The sequence below is a fragment of the Equus przewalskii genome, chromosome 1, assembly GCF_037783145.1.
Source record: "Equus przewalskii isolate Varuska chromosome 1, EquPr2, whole genome shotgun sequence".
Taxonomy (NCBI): Eukaryota; Metazoa; Chordata; class Mammalia; order Perissodactyla; family Equidae; genus Equus; species Equus przewalskii.
In genome coordinates, this window is record NC_091831.1 from 101,315,260 (window position 1) to 101,333,545 (window position 18,286).

At 40.4% G+C, this 18,286-nt stretch overlaps 2 long non-coding RNA genes across 2 annotated transcripts in view; one reads left to right on the top strand and one right to left on the bottom strand.

Annotated features, from left to right (window-relative positions):
• Positions 1 to 4,230: 4,230 nt before the first annotated feature.
• The window catches only part of LOC139083328 (uncharacterized), a 24,483-nt gene continuing 10,427 nt past the window's right edge, over positions 4,231 to 18,286 (top strand). Inside the window, exon 1 of the long non-coding RNA XR_011539966.1 lies at positions 4,231 to 4,834. This is a non-coding gene — a long non-coding RNA (uncharacterized lncRNA). The remainder of the gene's footprint in view (positions 4,835 to 18,286) is intronic.
• Positions 8,378 to 18,286, bottom strand: part of LOC139083332 (uncharacterized) — a 36,494-nt gene continuing 26,585 nt past the window's right edge. The window contains exons 3-5 of the long non-coding RNA XR_011539971.1: positions 12,934 to 13,061; positions 11,892 to 12,021; positions 8,378 to 11,733 (exon numbers count right to left, since the gene is read on the bottom strand). This is a non-coding gene — a long non-coding RNA (uncharacterized lncRNA). The remainder of the gene's footprint in view (positions 11,734 to 11,891; positions 12,022 to 12,933; positions 13,062 to 18,286) is intronic.

The window sequence follows — 18,286 nt, forward strand, 5'->3', positions numbered from 1 at the left end:
TCTGAGTTTAGAAAGAAAATTACACTTTTCCCAATTTCTTATAGTTATTTAAAGTGCTGACTCCTTTTGGGAGGGAAATCACATCTCATTTGGTTTAGGTACATTAAGGTTGGGTCTACACAATGGGAGAAATGGAGCAAGAATGAAAAATATAGTTAACCTGATTTTCTGGAAAATGTGGATGTCTTGTCAACAGGGCAATAGTGAGGTTGGCACCTCCAAGTCCATGCTGTTTGTCTTGTAGTGAAGACGAACCGTGGCAAGTCAAATCAACTGAAAACTTTTTGGTTTGGTATGAATTAACTGAAATTGCTAAAATGTACAGTATAACACTTTCCATCTTGTAAGTCACAGGAAGAAAATTTAAGAGGCTTTCAAGGACAGAGGGCTAATCAGTTCCAAAAGGTATATTAAGATGTTCTCATATAGGCTCCCACTTGTCATAAGTTTGAAACCATGTTCCCAACCCTGGAGCTCATTACACTTTCCATGACATTATGGTTTTATTTAAAGCAGAAGTTCAAGAATAAACTATGACATAACCTTGACTGCAACCAACAAACAAGCAGAATAGTTTGTGATAGTGACTTTTTTTGGTCCTACAAAGTGCAACTCTTCCTTGCACATAATATGAGCAGTGATAAACTCTTATTGAGTTTAACGTATTTCTTTTGGGCAACATAATTCAGCCTCAAAAAGCAGAAGATAAATGCAAGTGCCAAGGTGAAGTCACACAGTTTAATTTTTTCTGTGTCCCTCCATGCTACCCCATCCCCAATTCAAATGCCTGTACTCAAGAATCAGAGGCAGATTGGAAATCTTCACCAAGTAAAGGTAAGAATTTATTCCCCAACACTGAGAACACAACACAGACCTGGGTTCAAGTCCTAAATCCAAGACCTCCATTCCAGTCTTACACCCCCCATTTTCTAGTTGCCACATTATGGAGTGCCTTATGTATTCAGTCCTTCAACAAACCTTGCAGGGGCTCAAATGAGGCATGTGATAGTCAAGGCATTGGAGATGGGGCAGACTACATGACATTTCCCAGATTCCAGGCTAGGTTTGGGGTACATCAGTATTCCCAAGATACATCCTCATGTTCTCTTACCACAAACTCACTGTCTTGGGATTTCTCTCGTGAAACCCAGGAGTCTCTATGTAACAGGCATGAGCCAGGGATACAAAAATGGTGAGCACACAGTTTCTCTCTCTCCTCTAGGCATTCCCCAAGTGGGAGAATCACATGCATATGATTCATTTTAGGAGTCTGGTAAGATTTTTAATAGAAGTACAAACTAAGCATTCTGGAGACAGGATATTTTTGAAATCTGCCTAGAGAAGTTGGAGAATAAGCACTTCATATGTTTTATGAGAGGATCATTTGGGTCAAGAGGCATGACAACATTTTATTAATTGCATCATCAATATAAACATGTAAATATATGGGTATGACTATACATGTGTGTGTATGACTACATGTGTATATAATCTCGTTAATGTCATCTGTATCTTATACACAGCTGACCATGTTTCAAGTTGACACTATTTGAAAAGGCTAAAGAAAATAAGCTCTAAGTTGTTCAATACATGAGATTTTTACATTCTGAAACTAGTAGGCCTCTGGATTAACCCTTTTTTCATCAATATAATTATGTTTTCCCTAAACTTTTACTATTGCCTACTTGGGGGTTGTGTGTGTGTTTCTGGCTTGTTTCTTTATTTTTAAATCCTCATGGCTATTGTTTGCTTACTTGTTTGTTTTTCTCCAACATATTATGTGGGAAAAATCTTTGGTTAAGACCAATTAATACAACATAGATCAACATTTACTATGCATATCTTATTGATAAGTTAGAAAAGCGCCACTTATTCTTTTTAAACTCCTAAGTTAGCATTTCACTTGATTTTCTTTGTCTGGTCTGCCATCAGTAGAACTCTGTAGAGGTTTGCTGCGTCTTTTCCCCCCATTCTTCGCTCCCATTAGATGCCTGCAGACATTGAGCAACCCCGCGTGCCCTCAGTGGAAGTCGTGACCCACTCCACACCTGCAACACCATTTGCAACAACAACAACAGGACCATAAGCAGAGACAGGTTTGGACTTCTGATGTCACTGCTGGGTATTATCCTTACTCTGGGAATCTTCATTTTGACATTTTTGATCCACTAGTCATTGACTACTAATGTAAACATAAGTGGTCCCTGTGCTGCCCTGCTGGAAGATTGTTTCAGGCTGGAGAAGGCATTTCACTGTGCCTCCTTTTGAGCCCTGTTTTGGTCTCTGAGGCTTATCACAGCCTGAATTCTTACTGCAAGCAGTGCACTTTGATATTAAGTCTTATAAAATGCTTTGCTTTGATGGGGTAGAGAACGCAGTGTGTTTCCTGCCTGTGCACACTATAATATCTGCAGGGAACTTTCACAAGTTCGTTAGGCAAGACCTTCCCCATAAATCAGCAGAAGGCCTAAGAAGGCCATTGGCTTTTCAAGGTGCTCTTTAGCTAAAGCCCACTGCAAACATGCCCAGTATTTCCTTTGGCACCTGATTTCTTCTCGGAGTCCATGAACTCGGCACGTGGTGAAGCCATACTTGAAGAATAATTTAACGTCACCATTCAGTCAGTTGTCAGTTACAAGGCCTGAAATTCTTCTGCGGACATCACGGCATGTCTTGCTTTTATTCATTACTAAGAAGCGTTGTGAGACTCAAAAGACTGTGCTTTGTCCTTAACTCACTATTTAATGGTAAGTGTGGGGCCAGTCCAGGGGCACAGCAGTTAAGTTCGCACGATCTGCTTCTCGGTGGCCCAGGGTTCGCCACTTCGGATCGCGGGTGCAGACGTGGCACCACTTGGCGAAAGCCATGCTGTGGTAGGCGTCCCACATATAAGGTAGAGGGAGATATATGTGCATGTGGTCAATCTGTAGGACAGTCAGAGGAGGGAGGGTGGCAGCTGTGGAAGGTGCAGGGCTGTTTTTCTAAGGCTTTGGCCGTTTTCTGGATGTGAGTACATGGGCGTCTGTATTGTTTTTCTTTAAATTGTATGTCTTTTGCATGTATATATAATAAAAATGCTATGTCTATCAAAAAAAAAAAAGACTGTGCTTTGGAGAAAAGGTTGTTTTGGGACTCAGTTCTGACTTTGCCATCAGAGGCTTTGGGGGAGCTATTTAATCTCTGCAGCTCAGTTATTCTAATAAATATTGTAGCATACACTGTATTTAGTATAGATTTAAAATTATTGTGAGGATTAAATATAAAGTATATGTAGGGCCAGCCCGGTGGTGTGGTGGTTAGGTTCGTGCACCCCACTTTGGGAGCCCAGGGTTCGCAGGTTCAGACCCTAGGCACAGATCTACACATTGCTCATCAAGCCATGCTGTGGCAGCATCCCATATACAAAACAGAGGAAGATGGGCACAGATGTTAGCTTAGGGACAATCTTCCTCAAGCAAAAAAAAGGAAGATTGGTAACAGATGTTAGCTCAGGGCCAACCTTCCTCACCAAAAAATAAAAAAGAAGAAAGAAAAAGCATATGTAAAGAGCCCAGCAGATAGTAAGTCCTTCATTTAAAAACATATATAAAACACAAATCTATTGAATAGACTTTTTATAGACTTCTTTTTAATTGAGAAAATCTCTTAAACATCATTTCAATTGCTTTTGTTTTCTCAGGATGAGGCTTTTGGAACTTTCTCTAAAGTATAAAGAGCCTTCTCTCTTCTTTTACCATAAAGCGAAAAGTGACAGAAAGCTTTGCACTGAGAAAAGTAGGGCCAAGTTCCCCAGATGACAATGGTTTCTACCAACTAGACCTGAAAAGGGTATAATTAACTTAAAGGTGCCTCTCATTTAAAATAATTCCTCACTCCCTATTTGAAAACTTGGACACTGTGGCCAGATTTTATTTATTTTTATTTTCCACACCACTCCCTTCTTTCCAGCAATCTTTCACTCTACTAAAAATAGTCTTACCCTGAACCTAACTGAACTGGCCTCTGATTTTTCCCTTATACTCTACAGTCTTGTCACTACTCTAAAGCTCTGACTATCATGCCAGAATGTTATAGAGAAGGCGTTTTGTTTATTTGAACTAAGCCAATGACCTTTTCAAGCATTCTCATCATGAGCTGCATATTACATAGAGTACCTTTTGTGCATAATGAACAAATAGGATCAAATTCCAGAGCCTTATGGGATAAAACTACACTTCCCCTTAGGTCGTCAACTTTTTAAGATGTTCTGCAGAACAGACAATGTTGACATGCCATTATGGGGACACATCATGACAGGATAGCGTTTTGTCACAATGGTGATGTGTGAACTTTAGAAGATTTAGATCCTGGGTTTGGACACATTGCCAAGAATGTGGATTCCTTTTTAAAGTATCCAGATGTCTTGTGTCTGTAGAACTGGGCTTTTAGAAATTGTTTATTTGTTGGTTTATATCAGAACAAGAAGGAGTACATTGCCTTCTTGAATCTAATTCAAGTTACTTCAAGAGACTGAGAAACATACCATACCTTCAGACACTTATTTTTATCTGCTTTGTGGTGGACTTCTATTGACTGGATCAAAGCTAGACATTAAAAAAAATAAAGAAAAACAACAAAAATGACCCTTTATTTTAAGCAAAGTCAAAATGTTAAATATCATTTCATAAAAATTGAGGAATGGGATGGGAGACTGGGCAATTATTAGAAGTTGACTTTTTAAAACCTTGACGTTTCTTCATAGCATAAGCCAGCACCGCCTCAACTATCTGTCTACCACTTCCTCGGAATGCAGGCTCCAGTGATGACGATCAGTGGTGGCGATGGGATTATTGAGGTACGAATTTATTATCTGATTCATTTTTACTATCATTTATCTAAAACATAAACAGTAAAGTAAACAGTAAAGGAGAGGACTTATGAGTCACCTAGCCAATCGTCCTGCTTTGTGCACTGCTTATACCAGGAGAGGGAAAAAATAATATGGTAACTACCTTGTACAGATTGGCATTGTATATGCACTAGACACATTCTAGGGAGGAATGAAGGAGATATCTATGGAGGATGAGCGTGGTACATCACTGTCACTTTATTTCATCTCCTCAACAGCGCTGTGTAGTTTAGTGCTGTCACTCGCTTTACTTTTATATAGATGAGTCAGCCACTTTCTCATGAAGATTAAATGAGATAATGCAAGTAAAAGTGTTATCTAAACCTCAAAGGGCCATGTCAGTATAGATACTCTCAGAGGCCGTGAATTCTGAGAACTCCCTGGTTCTTACAGACCTACAGACTCAATGAGCCAACAGCAGGATGCTGACTCTCCTTCTCAACAGAGAATGGTGTGGGGCGAGGCGGTAAAGAGCCAACTAGTGAAAAATTTGTTAGTTCTTGGGGGATTTCGCTTCCATCTCTCAGGCTTAGTAATGAATAATAAGCCTTTTACTGGCTTCCTGGCTTTCCAGGACCTAGAAGTTAAGGTTCCAACAGACTGGGGCTGAATCTGGTAGCAGGGAAGAAGGAAAAGCTAGTTCCTTTCCCAGGGGGTGTTGTAATTGGGAAAGAAAATATGAGGATTCTGGCACGGGAAGCAGTTTCTGGAGATCCAAGCTAACTGAAGGTTTTTCTTAAACTCTAAGTCTGGGACCAATAACTAGCAGTATCAACAGCAGAATGTTCCAGCAGCTTCTGAAGGAATAGAAGCAGACAGTTCAGGAACAGGAGAGGGATAGGATGGGTTTCAGCGCTTTCTTCATGAACAAGTCAGGTTCTGGTGGTCAGGAAAGAAAGAGCCAGGTTGGATAAATCAACAAGGTTGTTAGGTAAGGGTTAGTTGGGACTTAAGAAAGGGGTACTTTGCCTTGAAGGCCCACACAGTTGTATTCGTGCCTTAATTATATAGCATAGTTTCTTAGAGAAGGGTGTGTGTAGGTAGGCAAGACTATGATATCATGTGTCAGCGGACTGGAGAAGAAAATGCTGGCCTTAGAAGCACAGAAAACTGAGTTTGGGTGGTGATGAAAGTAGATCACCCTTTATGGGTTTCACATTGCTCAGCAGCGCAATGGCTGTGCTGGTATTCGGCTGTCTGAAGATGTAAAGTCGTGTTCTTAACCTTGTGGGAATATAAATAATTCTTGAACCTCTTCATATCAAGTTGTCATGTCCACCCCCATCCTAGACGGATTGAACCCCCATCCCAGACTAATTGAACCCAACCCTTTAGTGAGTAGAACTTGGGCATCCAAGTTTTGGGGAGTTTGGGATGTCTTTGCTTTTGTTTTTAAATTTCCCAAGTGCTTGAGAACCACTGATTTAAAAGTGCTAAGATGGACATTTGCAAGGGGCTGGCTGGTATTCAAATCACCTTTCCTATTGTTATTCAGCTGTCCGTTATCCAAGATGCCGCCTAGATTCATGTCAAAGGGCAATTATGAGCAGAGTTCTGGCAGGTGGAAACTGATACCGTCTAAATGGGTTTTATAAGGTAATCACTTGTTACCTAAGCTTCAAGGTCTGTTCCACACTAGGAATGAAGAGGTAACAGATTGGGAACCTGGAGTGGCCTGCTTCCTAGGGCACATGCTGTGAGTCTCATCTCTTTGATTATACAAAGGAGTCTCAAGGAAAGGCTCTTCCCCACTCCTTGATAACTCTCACCTGGCTACCTCCTTTTGCAGTTAGCCAGCTTGCCAACCTCTCTCGCTGACCGCCGCGAATGGCTACCGAATTTGTATAAAGTTCATTGATACTCCTTGTTGGGTCCACAGATAATAAAATTTTTCTTAGGGTTTGGCATGGGTATTATACTGGAATACTGAAGACAAAATTCCCATAGTTTTGGTGAACACAATGCCTAGTGTTCAAAGTGGAGCCTGAATAATTACAAAGGAATCAAGAATCTAGGAGATATTAGAAGGTAATTAGGGCAAGGGATATGTGTAAGAAGACTTTGAAGATTCCTTCTGCTGTCTTTTTATCTTTCCTCACACCCTATGATAGGATATCCCCTCAGTTCAAAAAGTTATGAGAGAGACCAGTCAAAGCAGAATTGGCCAAAATCTGAAGTTTTGACAGAGCACCAAAGACTGCTCTAGGAGGGGGCTAATCTTTAGAAGTTCAGACCTTTAGAGAGGTCCAAGAGTAGTTGACTGGTAGATATTGAAGGAGGAAGGCAAAGTAGAGCTTCAAGGATGTCTAGCAACAGGCGGGGAGAGGTATAAGATGCGGAGCAAAGAGCATGTGTAAGTATCGCAGAGCCCACAGAACTCTAGTCTTGAGCACCAAATTACAGGAGAGAATGCCAGACTCTAGGAAAACCTGTTCTAAGGTGCTTAGAACAAGGGTGCCATTTAGGAAAGCAATGCAATGAGTTGTATTTGGGCTCACGGGCAGGAGGAAGCATATTAATCTAGGCTAAGAGTTAAAGGTTTGTCCTGTGTAATAAGCCTGGAGCCTGGCCTCTAGAAATGGGGAACAGAATTTGTCCAGCAGCCAAGGGGACTTCAAGCTGGGCTGACGAACTGCTGGTCTACAGCTCCCTGAATTCCCCCTGCCCAGGGTCAGGATGATTTCCAGAGTCATTTCGGGGCTGGACCTGTAGGTTGGGGTTAAGTGGTTCTAGCTTCTAAGGTTAGAAAGATACAGAGGCAGGAAGCCAAAGGGATCCTCATCATAAGTATTTTTTTTAAAAAAAAAAACTCAATTGTACTTTCCTCCTCCAACTAAAGTTTAGTTATTTGGACATATTCTAAGAGTAGGCTCAGAGGAAGAAGATTAAATAAACTATTCCAAGTCAAACACAGTTAGAGGCTACAGCACGATGGCCAAAATGACTTTGTAAAAGACGAAACTTATTTACTGCTGAAAACAGTCAAATGTATTTGATGTTCTTTTGTGCTCTAGAATATCTGGTATTGTGTGTGACACATAAGATACTTTAAGTGCACATTGATACATATTAGAAAGCCATAGCTATGATAGAGGTGTATTAATGATAAAATACGCTATTTTGAAAATTATTACTATCCCCATTCCAACTTATTTTAAAATATGTATTTATTTAAAACATTTTATTTTTAATTTAGTCTCTGCAAAACTTTATTCGTATCTCCTCCCTTTAAAATAGAAAATCTTAAATATTTGGAAGCTATAATGCTGCCAGATAATATATGATATTAACACACACACACACACACACACACACACACACGCCCAACAATAAAACGACCCAAAAAGGAGTTTGGGAAGTGTTGTGTTAATCAACATATTGCTGAGCCAGCAACTAAATAACCAGCTACGTACACCCTTTTTGTATCATCAAGTCGTGTGCATTCTTAAAGTGATAATGGAACTAAATTTGGAGAGAACGGGTCCTTAAGTTTCAATTTATTTGTTTCACAATCACAGCCTCAAACTGAAGGGAAAATTACGCCGCAGTTTGATAAATAAAGCACTATACATTCAAAAACAAAATGCAAAATGAAAACTTTTAGAACTTCAAATAATCAAGGATCTTAGATTAATTCCATCAGTGGTCGAGAGTTTTTTGTTGTTGTGAATTTGCTGCAGAATTTAGTATGAAAGCTCTCTAACTAGTGTCTGATTATATCAGTGTCTCCATTTCCTTTTAGAACACACATCTGTTGTTGTGGGGGGTTTTCGGAGGGGAGAGTGTGGTTGTGGTTATTATGGAAATACGGCAAAACCAAATATTTTAAAGCAGATGAGAAGAAACCCGCAAACAGTTGGTTCACAAATGTTGTAATGCTTTCCACACCCAGGAACAGAGCAAGAAGCAATGACAGCCGCGTTCCTGGTGGCCTCTGTTTTATCTGTTTCAAACACTGGGTTGCTCTTGTTAGTTAACTGCCTGGACATTGTTTTCCCCCTTTATTCCCTCTCTCTCTTTTTTAATTGTTGTTACTCTGTTTTGCCTGAAAGCTGCAGTATCTCACTGTTCATTATTCCTGGTTCAGTCAAATCCTGTCCAAAATTAACTCCTTGGATGCTGGCGAGATTCTCCAGCTCGATTTCTCTGCTAGATGCATAAAATGGACCTTACTGGAGCTCTTTTCAAAAGTTTGCAGATCACATATAGATAACTCTTTGAATGAACTCAATGGTGATTTTCCTGGCCTGTGTTTCTTTAATATTTAAATTTTCTTGCTAGAAATGTTTCCAATTATTGACAAATTGTGCTAAAATCCTAAAGTTCCATCACATTTTAATCTTCTCTCTCTCCCACAGAGACCTAGTTCTGCAGAATCTGTTTGAACTTTAGCTCCTCTTTTCTGTCTATTTGATTTTCAACTTTTTAAAGGAGACTTCTGAAGCTCCAAACTAAAGGTATAAGACAAAAAAAAAAAAAAGAAAAGGCAACAGTCAATGAGGCAGGGCAACTAGTTTCTCATACCAGCATCAGATTCCAGAGTATTCAACTTGAATTAAATGCAGCCATCAAAAAAGCCCAGAGAAATGGGAAAGTTGCTGTTATAAATTAATGATTATTTGCCATGCACGTTAGAGTGGCTGTTTGTTCCACATTTTATTGTGATGTTTTATTCTTATTCAGTGCAACAGTAATTGGGTCTTAAACATGATAAAGTATCTTAAAGCCGCATTGGTAGCTGAGCTGCCTACTGCAGGTTTTTAACTCTAGTTAAAGAAGGTTAATCAAAGCTAATGAATCTGTTTTATCCAATGCCATGAGTTTATCAAAAAAATGTGCCGGGAGGTGACTGAACTAAAATCCAAATTGTTCAGCTGTGAATGCAAATACATTTGTAGCATATTAATTTTAGCAAGTGTCTTGGATGGCCCTGGGTTCCTGTAGGGCTCGTACCTGCAAACTCAAGAGTTTTCTCATCTTTCTGCTGCTCGCTCTTCTGCCATGAAAAAAATATGAGCCTTATGAAAATATAGAGGGGGAAAGGCGATCCCACAGACAGCCTTCAGTGAGAGAACATCAAGAGACTGTTGCTTTTAGAAGTTCAGAATAGCTCTGCTCTTTATGAAAGAATATGAGGAGCCCCTAATAAGGCTAATTCATTAGAACGAGCATTTGTTACTGAAACACACCACGCGGGACCACAGGCATCCCAGCCAGCCTGTGCAGCAATTAAAGTTACCTCCCTTCAAAATGCAGGCTGCCCACCAACTCTCACCCACGGGTTCTGTTTTGTTTTCCTATTGGAAATGGCACTGAAGAATGCAAGTTCATAATCTGTCAGGCAGCAGAGGACTCATAAGTCTCTGGCCGTGACACCGTTTTGTTCCCTTTTAATAAGAATTAAAAAAAAAAAATTAAAATCGTCTGTGCGAGTCCTTTTTCAAGGCACAGGAGCAAAGCTGCTTGCTCCGGGGGAATACACCTTGCGGCCTTGAAAACATTGCCTTGTTGCATTTGAAAAACTCACAGCGAGAGTTCCTCCTGCAAATATCTAAATTCACAGTGGTGGAGAGTTTTTAATCTTAATCCCAGCATTTACAGAAAACACACACACCCCCTCCGTCTTCAGTGACACCTCTTCCCCCCTTTGGTGCTTTGGAATGAGATTCAGAGCAACTCGGACTGTTGCTGGCATGCAAAGCCCCCCGCAAGGAGACAGAAAGAAGGGGCGGGGCGGACCATTGTCGTTTTCCCTCCCGCTCTCTTTTTAAACCTAAATAATATTTGTACTTTGGGGGAAGGGTGTGAAAAAGGGATCCACAGAGGAAAGAAGGCAGAGCCCAAAAAGCGAGGGGGAGAAAAAAAAAAAAAGCATGAGGACCAGGGCTAGCTTGGGTCCAAGGCAGGCCTCCATCACAGGTTTCAAAAGCATATTTTTCAGTTTCACAAGCCACAACCCCCTCGATGAAAACTAGTTGTGAAATTCAGTGCCTGTTAGGCCTCGGCTAATTAGAAAAAATGGGCTTTTTTTTCTTTTCCTTTCTTTCTTTAGCACCTTTTCTTTCAAGCATTTAGTCTCAGGAGGGGGATCCAGGCTCTTGGCCGGGCTGTTTTGAAAACACGCCTTTGAATGCCTCTCCCTAATTCACGCCTTTTGTTTTTCTGCCTTTGTGTTTGCCAGTTTGACCATATAACGTTATACATCTGGTGTATAGCTTGTTGGGGGCTTTTTTCTCCCAGGGATCCTATGCATTCCCTATAGGACCCTCCTGAGCTTCAATTTGAGCGATCGTGTAACATAAAGAGGGAAAAGGAGAGCCAGGAGGCTGCGGGGGAGGGAGCGAGCCGAGCAGGGGAGGAGGCCTGGGGGAGACAGAGAGAGAAATGAGTGAAACATAAAAAAAAAAGTTGAAAAGAATTCTTTTGCTCTCTTCTTTTCTTCTCACTGTTGCGACTGGACCCTGAGTCAGCCGGCGACAAGGCCTCGGTGGGAAAATGACGGGGCCACAGAATAGATAACTCATTGGAATTCTGGCAACATATTCGTAAATAAAACAAAAGTGGAGAGGCGGGCTGGGGGCGGGGGTGTGTTCCTGGGGAAGCGCAGAGCTGTGCCGGGGCTGGGGACATTTCCAGGGCCGGCTCCCTGACTTGCCTCTTCCAGGGGAAATCTAAGATGGTCAAAGGAAAGGAATTCGGACTGTTTTGCCCAGGCTTGTTTAGCAGAGCCCTTGCAGCTGGAGATGTTTATTATTGCAGCTACGAAGATGCTCTTGCGAACATACTTTCCAGGCCGGAGAGAGCTGGAATAATCCGTCCTGTTTCTTCAGAGCAGCGTGCAAATTCTGTGCTTCAGAAAGGGTTTTTACTAAAATAGGAACATACCTGGGCATGGCTATTTTCTCCCCAGGCTCCTCAAGACTAGATGCCCCCCAGATGTAGTTTGCATTTATCTTTCCCGGCCCCTACCTCCCACGCACCTTTGACAAAACAGCTTGCATACCTCTTCTGGGAATCATGGTATTTGTGTAAGTTTCCTGATATTAAAAGCTCCCAGTCTTCTGGCTGATTTTTCTACTTAGTGCACATTGATGGGTATTCTTCTGGACGAGCTCTCATCTCAATTTCCCCATCTGCAAAATGGACAGAGCACAACACCAAAGTCAGAATTCTTAGTTTTCACATACCTTGAGTTCTTTTTATACTGGCTTTGTTTCATATGTGATATATATATATAAATAAGGGATTTATTTCATGTATGATATTTCAGCATATCATATATCCAGCCTAAACCTATTATAAATAACTACTGTCCTGATTTGGGTGAAATAAAACCTAGAATATATAGGAAGAAAATATGTTTGTAGCTGGTGTTTAAAGCTAATACCGGCAACCTTCTCTTTTCTTTACTGCTGAACAATTTCCAAAGCAATACTAGGCACGAAGCAAAACAAACCCATTTCACTGCAAAGCTTATGAGTTATTTGTGTTTCCCTGAAATCAAGGAGGGTGTGGGTGGGGAGGGAATTTGTTTTAAATATAGAAATGTGGAAAATACAAGGAACTCGGCAGAAGATCTTAGAAGGTTCTGCAGCTCACAGTGCAGAGTTTATTAGAGATGTAATATAACTTGTGGGTATAGTTTTTAAAAATAGCCTAGAAAAACGCTGTGAGAAATATTCCTGAAAATACCAGTTTTTGCTCACATATTTGTAACTCAGGTTGCCAACTGATTAACCCCAGGATGAGAGTTTCTTTAGGTGGGAATCTGTGTCCCTGTCTGTCCTTCATCAGTCCAGCCACCTGACCAATAATGCAGATCCAAGGAGTAACACAAGTGCGTTAGCAAATGTTTGGAAGGAAATGGTAAAATCTTTCTGAAAAGATTTTTAACTAAGACACTGTGCAGTTCCAATCAGACACATAATTATACAATAGGCTAATTTTCAAGAATCTGTTTTTTCCTAAACATTAATCAGACCAGTAGAAAACGCCTACTATTCAACATTGAGATAGACTGTAATTCCTTTGGAAAAGTAACTTACCTTGGGGAAACATTTTACTTTCCAGAAAAAGGCTGTTTGTTTACCCTGAGCTCCTTGCGAGGTTGTTGTCTGGTTTTTGTTTTTGTTTAAACTGGTTTCAGAACATGGAGAAGTAAGACCATCCTCAACTGAAACAAACACGAAAACATGGACTTTAAAATTCTTCAATGAATTCCTTAGCTTCAAAATGTAAAACCGTCCCAGCAAGAATGTCACAAAATGTAAGCACAGAAGGATCTGTATTTTACCAAAAACATTCTCTCTATAACATCCAAAGAATACACAAAGAATGAGCTGCCCTCGTTTCTAGTACGATTTCTGTATTTATTATATTTTCAAGTACGCTTAACAATTTGATACCCTTTTCTAAAAGATTTCTTAGACTGACTCCTAACCCACCCACCTGCTCTCCCAGGCCATGAGTCTAGATTCCAAGAAAAATGGTCTTTACGTTTCTGTGAAAACTAGCTTGCTTTCTTTTTATGAGGGAGTTTAGAATGAGAGGTAAACTTGCTGGCAGGTAACAGCAACAGCAAAGTCAAAAAAAGACAAACAGCAGTTACCCACTTAAGAAAATAACACTCTGTTGATTGACCAACTCCCTTTAAATTTTAGCTATTAACAACTCGTACAGAAACAGGAACTGCCAATAACTAACTTGATTTTCAACATCCCCAAGGTAATAATAATCCATTGATCTGACTATAGCCCAGCTAGCCCTCTGTAGCAGTTTCTATTTGGTTTCTGAAGCCAGGAAGCCTTATCTTTCTTTGGAGAGAAAAAAAAAAAAAAAGGGAGGGTGGGCAGTGAAGTTAAGAAGGAGTGTGGAGAGAAAACACATGGAAATTTAATGTGAAAGTTTCTTGTTGCAATAAAGCTGTTAGGTTTGGCATGAAGACTGTTATCAGATGGTTCCTTTGACATTCCTTGAGCCTCTCAGTAAGTAAGACAAGCCTGAAGGATTAGCTTGTCAACTTCAGCCTGTCATCTTAGGGGGAAAAAAAAAGTTTCTTTTCTTTCTTTCCTTTTTTTTTTTTTGGTTGCATCTTCCTTCTCCAGCTCTGGGGACTGCAGTAGACATAGTTAATAGAAGACAACCTCAACCCCACAATGGTCACGAATGTCCTGCTTTTAAAGATGAGTGAGCCAACCAAGCCGTAAGGCTAATCACCCCAGCAAGTATGAATTTATCTAAAGAGGATTTCATGTGGAACCCCGGAGCCGGCCGCCAAACGGATGACTGCACACTTTAAGAAAGTTAGTGGGCCTTCTCCCAATCAGCTGTCAGGCCACATAAAAGGTCTGGAACACGCTGACTTAAGCAAACGATATTTAGCCATCTAAAGATACCATAAGGCCCAAGATTTTGCTTTGTTGGAGCTGACAGGAAATATTGATACGTATCAAGTAACACTCCTGATGGAAAAAGGAGGATGTGATTCCTTTTGGCATTATCTCTATTTACAAAACTGTCTTGTGCTTTGAAAACAAGGTGGGGGCAGGGGAGACGCCAAACCCAGCTCTTCACTTGGGACTTTTCCAGCTTTCCTGGAACCACAATTTGGAGAAAATAGGAATTGAGCTAAATATGCCTTTTTTGAGAACAGCGAAATTTTGGGGACTTTAAACTTGCAAAATCTCTGAATGTCCAGCTGACAGGTGTACGCAGCCCATAACCCCAAAGCTATTCTTTAAGTTTATTAACTTAGAAAACCTGCCGTGGACGATGTTTTGGTGTGTCAATATTCTAAAGTATCCTAAAAATATGTAGCTATTAAGACTAAAAAGCAAATGCTCTGAACAGATCCTACGGATTGAAGCTCATTTGAGAAATAATGTCCATAATACTATTGACTCATCACTTTTAGTACTCTAACCACACAGGGAAAAAAATCGTAATGTCCTGTCCTGGCAAACTTTGGGAGCATTGAGCTGTTATCATAGAATGAAGCTTGAGTTGGAGGGTTTAATTTAAAAGGAAAAAAAAAAACCCACACTCGATTTTTATCAGAATACTCTAAACGTTCTCCATCAGTAATATTGCGCCTGAGGTGATACCCTTGAAGATGCTGGAGGTAGCAGTGTTAATGAAATACCCCTTGGCATTAAACAGCATTTCTAGAATCCTGATTGTAGTACTAGAAAAGAAAGTGAAATTTGTAACAGCACAATAAACAAGGGGAGCTGCAGAAAAGAACCTGCTTGTTCTGTGAGGAAGATCGCTTCCAGTTAAACAAAGAAATTTAAGGTCGTCTGCTTTTCATGAAAATCGCATACATATGGCCTTTGAAATTTGTCACTGAAGATGGCTTTGCTCTAAGGTAAAATTCACCACTTTATAGCTTTTCAGCTGCAAATCTCTGGCTTTTTTTTCTTCTCTCTTTTGGCCTGCAGCCCAATATGAATGTATGATCACTAGCACAACAGTTAAACATCTGAGTCTTTTTGAAGTGCCTTCAATGTTACAATGATGTGATGGTTGATTGCCTAGCAGTCAGTTTAGAAAAGAACTTCATTCTGCCCCCTAGTGGTAGAGATTAAAGTTTAATGACTGCTTCATAATACATAGAGCCTTTTTTTTTCTTTTTCCCATGTTTTATGGACATAGTGTAGTGTGGGAAGTACTAATGAGTTTCTTCATAATCAGTGAAACGTATATTTTAAACAGGAAGACTTCTATACGGAATGGGCTGTTTTACAAGCCACGGGATCATTTCACATAGGTTTTATGCCCTTTGCTGTGCTTTGCTAAACAATATACACTATCACTATAAACAGTCATGTTCCCACTACAGCATTCCTCCCGGAAAAATCCTGGGACTTCTTAATGGAAGCTCTTAACCAAGGAGTGTATAGTGTCGCCAAAATCATGGGGAAAAAAATAATATATATAGATATTCAAGGAAAACGTTGCGTGTTGTCAGATATTGTGGAACTTTACATTTCTTCTCAGTTGACTATTTTTGTACAAAAAGCAGTAAAAACAATTCTCACTAATTATAGCACCAGTTACTCCACAGGTTACGTTTCCTTTGCGTTCAAGTTCATAAAGAAAGCCACGTACGCCCAAGGTAAAGAAAGGGTTTGTGATGTCGACAAGATTTTTGATATGGGAAATGTTGATCACGTACAGGTCTTTTTGAGCTGACAACAAAGTAGAAGGGATTTGTTTGGGTTTTTATCCCGCCTTGGTGTGATTTTGCTTATTTGTTTTTCTTCTTTAAGGCAGAGTTCATATCCTGCAGGCAGACAAGCAAATAAGGCACGTGAAATCATACCCCATAATCTAGGTGCCATCCAAAAAGTATGTGTTTTGGTCTCGTGCAAGTGAAAGCTCACGTTGGAGGAAGATGAAGAAGACCGAGGAGGAGGAGGAGGGGTCTGTGGAGAGGGGACGACGGGACAGCTGGACCGTGTGTAATGTGTCAGTTTGCTTCTGTGCCACTATTGTGCTGCTGATGTTGGAATGCAGGAAAGGCGCTAGTATATTGAATAAGGAGCCATGTAAATTCCAGCTGTCAACATGTGATCACTCCTTCGGACAAAGAGAGAGGTTTGCTCCTTACCCGTATTTGATTTCTGGTCACAGCTCCACATTTTCCTGAGCCTTTCTTGCCACCAGCCTGTATCTGGGTAGCCTTTGGATACCGTTCCTTTTTCAGACTGGTTCTGCAGGTTTAGTACCTGGTTGGTAAAGGTGTGTGGACTGGAATGTAAATTACGGGAAGTCAGGATTTCTTAAAGGACAATGCTAGGGTTATACTGATATTAAATAATCAACATTACTTGCTATCGTTTTATTTATTTCAGTGTAAAAGGCAAACTCTTTACCCAAAAAGAAGAGCCCAAAACAAAACTTAATATACTAGGTGGCTTTTCTTATTGTGAAGCATGTTAACTGGGTTGTAACCCCATCAATGTAATTCCTTTCTGTAAAAACTGCCCTAGGGAACCGCATGATCCACCCAGGGCCAGGAGCCGACTCACTTCTTATCTGCCTGTCTTGCTCTCCAGCTCCCCACTCTGTCCATGTGGCTTGAAAGAGGCTGCTGAGACTTCTGAGAGTTTAAGTGGGGTTCTGGGAAGCTCAGTACAAACTGGAAGGGGAGGAGGAAGACAAGGAGGAGAGGAGAAAAGCATCCTCTGAGTAAGATCAACTCCAAAGCAGCTTGAGTCTCATGGGAGTTTAATTAGAGAAAGAAAATTTCATCCCTGTTCACACGGGCAAAAATTGTTCCTATCTAGGAGATCTCAGATGCCATTTTTTTTTTTATAATAGGAAGCCTAGAACATTTTGTGGTATGTGGCAGGACTGCAGTCTTTCTTTCTCCTCATTGCAGAATTTCTTCTCTGAAAACAACCCCAAACGTCTCTGCTTTCCTGGTGTCACTGACAAGGTGTCACTGGCCCACGACAGCAAATGGAACTTTGATAACTTCTTTTTTTTAATACAGATTACATATGTATAGATTATATATGTATTTCATTGCTATATATGTATTGTATATGTATTTCATTGTTATTCATCATATGTCAATGATTTCCAAAGGAGCACTTTCTAGAAATATGTAGTTAGACCCACACATGAAATGGAGAGATTTCTGGTGTGAGAGTTGCCTAGATGAACTATTTGGACCTAAAATTAATTTTGGACCCCATTAATTTGCTACCAAGGAAAATAAACTGTGATTTAGAAATGCTTTGGTGACAAGGAGCCATATTGCTTTTAAAAGAGTAAAAGGTGGCCTCGTTTTGAAGTCATTCACTGGTTTTCAAAACATTACCACTGCCATCATCTCCATCCACTATTGAATAGTAGGGGCCTGAGGCAAAAGGAAACTCAGTAATAACAATACTGTCTTTGTTTTAAATTTTGATATTTTGTTCATCATGGATTTTTGCGTTAGTTTTGATTTTTTAATATATTGCATTAAAATCTTATTTATCTTGATCACTAAGACTTTTGGTACCTCACCTGGCTTACCCCATTCCCAGCCCTGCTTACAGAGCCAGGGAAGATGGCAGCACGCTTGTCTTGTTTTTGTCAGTTTCGCTTTTTAAGATTCAATAGGAATCGATTTTAGCCAAAACGTCTTTTCATGGAATCATTAAAAACACATTTATATCTGGTGACTTTCTGCCTCATCTCTAAGGTGCTTTTCAGGAGCTCCCGACACTCAAATCAAAACCATTGCCACATGCAGTGTTCTCTCTCTCCAAGAACTAGTTTATCTCAAATTTAGGATGGAGGAAAAGCTATTTTCCCAGGTACTGTCTGTCTCGTATCATTAGTCTAATAGCATCCAAGCCCACTGGTCAAATCGCTTCCTAGGTACCGAGTTGCTCATCAGGG